Consider the following 4,705-nt stretch of genomic DNA (forward strand, 5'->3'; position numbering starts at 1 on the left):
TCTCTGTATTTTATATATACTTAAAACACACACACACACACATATTTGGATTGTTTATGGATTAATCTCTTCCATCAGATTATGAACTCCTGGAAGTCAATTGTTATATTCATCTTTGTATTTCTGGCCTCTAGCAGAATGCTTAGATCAAATTCAACAGCAATGATTTCAGGACATTTTTATTTTTTCTGGATGTATTATTTACAAAGCCTAATCCTTTTCCTCAAATGCACAGGTGCATTTATCCTCTCCTTCACAGTTCTGTAGCATCTTAATGTAGTTCCCTTGGTAAGTGCCAACAAAATAATCCCTAGACTTTTATTTAAAGTCTTGGAAGTTTTTTGTCAGATCATCCATTCATTTATTCATTCATCCAACAAGAATCTATAGTGTGTCAGGCATATATGTGGAGAGAAGTGGGGAGAGGGAGAAAAACAGGGAGATTCATTTCCCTTTGCTGGGTATGATAGCCATGGCATAATCTTCAGCCTTAATGCATTATGGATCCTTTGAAGACAAAGTACATTTTGGCTTTTAAAACATTAATCTCTTAGAATGGATGGTGAAATTTGAAAGGAAGATTAAAGCATTCATAATCCTGCTTTACTTTTGAATGTGTCTACCATGTCAATATCACCTCAAAGGAGTATGATTACAAGTGGCAAAATTATAGCCAGAATTCATTTTCCTTCTAAAAATTCTATGATATCTTCCTTATATTAAGGTAACTATCTATAAGGAGAACTTTGGATTTTTGTATTTAATATATATTAGTTATGAATAGGAATACCCCAAAGACATTGCAGGTTTGGTTCCAAACCACCACAATAAAGTGATTATTGCAATAAAGTGACTCCCACAAAAGTTTTCATTTTCCAGTGCATATAAAAGTTACAATTACACTATTCTGTGGTATATTAAGCATTTGAGAAATCTTGAGATATTGTGAGAATTACCAAAATGTAACAGAGAAACTAAGTGGGTACATATTGTTGGAAAAATCTTAAATTAATAAAAAATGAAATATCTGTGAAGCACAGTACAGTGAGGTATGCCTGTATATGAATAAAATGGTTTTCATCCATTTTATGGGAGTGGTTTATATGCCTGTAGGTCATTAAATTGGAAATGAAAAAGTGATGATTATTGTTATTCCCACCAAAAGTCCTCCACTAATTATTTCAAAATAAAACAAACAAAATCTTCTCTGATTAAAAATCACTCATGGCTGGCAAACCCAAGATATTTCATGCTTGAAATGTTCAAAATTTTTATGCAATAGGCATGGAAAACACTTGGCTTTTCTTGGACCTGCTCATATTTTTAGAAAAGGAAAACTAATATTTATTGGGTGTTAATTATGTAGTAGAAATGGTGCCAGGCACTTTCTTTTAATCCTTACAACACAGTTTGGAGCAAGACGTATTACTTCAATTATTGCCAGTGGGAAAAATGGATCTCAAGCGAATTGAGGTAATTTGTCTCAGATTCCTCGCTAATAGTTGTCAGAGTCTGTATTTGAATTTGGGGATTCCTTTCCATCCATACTCTTTCTACTATGCAGTGATGTCTCTCACATAAATGCTCAAGTCCACATAAGAAATAATATTATCCTAGGAAATGAGCTAAAATATTCAATCTTGGTGATGATATCACTTCAGGCCTGACCTTATTGCTCTTTGTTTCAGTGACACACTGTATCGTTAACTATTTCTGTTTTTTAATATTTATAATTCATTCTACTTCTCTCCTGTCAAGTTCATGAAAGTTAAGTTTTTATGATGTAATGTACATAGATTTACTGACTAGAAATCACAATTCCAAAGTTATTTCAGCTATTTGTGTAATAAACATGTATTTTTCTCATTGTAAAATGGAATACCAAAACCAAACTCACTGCCTTCTAGTTGGATCTGACTCATAGCGACCCCTCCTTGGGTTTCCGAGGTGGTATCACTACGGAAGCAGATTGCCCAATCTTCCTTCCGAGGAGTGGCTGGTGGATTTGAACCTCCAGCCTTCTGGTTAACAGTCAAGTGCCTTAGGCATTACGCTACCAGAGCTCCCATAAAAAAGAATAGGGAGAGAAAAATCATTTTTTTTGCCTTGTTTGACTCCAACACAAAATTATTCTTCTAATTTTCTGTTCTTTTTAATTGTTGTATGTTTTGTGGTTACTAAGGCTTTCAGAAATATCACATTCTTTTCTGTTGATACAGTATACTGTAGTCCAGTTTTTCTATATCATGGAAAGACATTTGCTTTCCCAATGTGAGATGTAGAGCAGAATATATTTAGTCCTGGAACTAACGTAAGGTATGAATTTTCTTTTATTGAATTGGAAATTTTATATTATAATTTTATTTCAAAGCATTCAAATACATTGCAATTGGTATTTCAACAGTGGAATCCTGTGTTAAATGAATTCCTCTTTTTTAAAAAATGCATCTGTTGCCCTGATTTCCATTATTTCTCTCCAGATCACATTAAATACTGTTGAATTTCCAAATACGCAGGCAACTTACTCATTAACACTTAATCATCAACTTACTATAATATCATACATCTGTCATAGGCGTTAAGATGATTACAATTTTTTTTTTTTGTGTGTGTGTTGCTGTTCTTATGTGCTGTAGAGTCAGACCTGACTCATAGCAATCCCTCCTTGGGTTTCTGAGGTGGTTTCAGTACGGAAGTAGATGCCCAACCTTCCTTCTGTTTGAACTGCCAGCCTTCTGATTAGCAGTCAAGTGCAAGCAAAATTATCAAAATTGCAAGTTGTGTTTTTCATTCAGCTTTGGACTGAAGGAAGGCAGTTACTAAAACATATTGCTATCTGTACCAATGGAATAATGAATGGGAGGGATAAGTGTCTATTTGTAAATGATTAATTTTATGTTTCCATAATCTTTAATAAAATGGGCCTAAATTTGGAACATATCATTCAAATGATAAATTAATACCTGAGTATTTGAAATATTTACTTGTACTGTAAATAATTTTTTGTGTCCTACAATTTCATTTGGAATCTGCTTTGAGTTCTTATAATTTTTATTTTACCAAACAGAGAATCAAAAGAAAAAATTCATTTTTTTTTTAGGAAGTCATGAAATAAGAAAATTACCACAGTGTTTATTTTGTTTTCCTCTCTCCTTTTTACTCATAACTATACAGATATCGATGGGGTCACCCCACTATCCAACACCTCTATCCCTCCATATCCCTGTACCCTCACACACTCTGAGTCTGATGATGAGCAGTGAATAAGGTATGAATTAGTGACCTGAACCAAACACAGAAAAGGATCACCATAGCATCCTCAACATATAGTCTAGGTGAGAGTCATACTTCCCTTCTTTAAAGTTACACGTTTGGTGGTAGAAGCAGGTCTAGAACCCAGATCTCTAGCCTAATATTATTTATACCACACCACCCTATAAGTCTGTGCTATGCATATAAATATATGTTGTCTCAATATTTCTGCAGATTCTAAGGGATTTTCATTAATTCTACAGATATTTATATGAAATATTCAATGTGCTGAAGATTTATTTATACACAAGACAGAGAAATTCTTTGCCTTCACAGGACTTGAAGTCTAGCAAAGAAGATGATTAATAAGCTAACAAATCTGTGATATAATAATAGATAGTCCAAGTAGGGTAAAAAAGATAGAGTATTTTGGGCAGTAATTGAAAAGAATACACTTCTTAAGCTGTATTATTTTTCAGGTGAAGATGGCATAGAGACATTATGGGATATATTATAGGAAATATGCTTTTATCCATCTTGGCCATTGGACTTTCTTCAGTATATTCATACGCACGCACATGTGAGCACACACACACAGTGTTAGTAAGATTGGAGCCGTCACTTTTCTACTGAATTATTAAAATGTTGTTTTGTATATAGATTTATGTTTTCCATTGTGTTGTCATTGTCTCTTAGTCTAATTTATTTTGATAACATTGTCATCTAACTGTTGATGCAAAATGTGTTTTGGAAAGCCAGTAGATATAGGGAGAAAAGAGCAAAAAAAGCAGAATGACTTAGCAAAAACAGAAGAGACACTTGGTTCCCCTTAATACAACGATGAAGAAGTTTTTCCTGGTTAGGGAAGGAAGACAATTTTACCCTGGGGAATTCCCATATGTTGTAGAGAAGAAAGAAGCATGTTACATTCCCTCTCATCATCCTTGTCTATAGGAAAGAGTAATAATGGTATTCATAGTTCCTGAGTAACCATGAAGCAAGAGGCAAAATTCTCTCACCACCACTTGTTTCAAATACCTGAGGCTTTCATTCACCAATTGAAAAGCAAATATGAAATTGATAATAAAGATAGTAGCTAATATCCAGTACTATCAAGCCTTTTCTATTTTCTAGGCACTATGCAAAATCCTTTATAGGAACTATTTCATTTATTTTAAAAAAATGTTGTAAATACTATTATGTTCATGTTATGGGTACGAATCCTAAAGAAGTAAAACATCTTATTCAAGACTATGCATGTAATCAGGGGAGTTAGATATGGATACCAGGAATTGGGCCCAAGAACTCAAGTTTTAGACACAGTCTATTTCTGTGTGTCTTTTATCCTGATGATAAACATGTGGATCTGGTTCTAGGTGAAAAGTGGGGGGAAAAAAAAGAACTACATTGCCTGAGGAAAAATTGTGAAAAAATCCGAGTGGTCATTGGTCAC

The sequence above is a fragment of the Orycteropus afer genome, unplaced genomic scaffold, assembly GCF_000298275.1.
Source record: "Orycteropus afer afer isolate SDZICR_OR568_19922 unplaced genomic scaffold, OryAfe1.0 scaffold00008, whole genome shotgun sequence".
NCBI lineage: Eukaryota > Metazoa > Chordata > Mammalia > Tubulidentata > Orycteropodidae > Orycteropus > Orycteropus afer.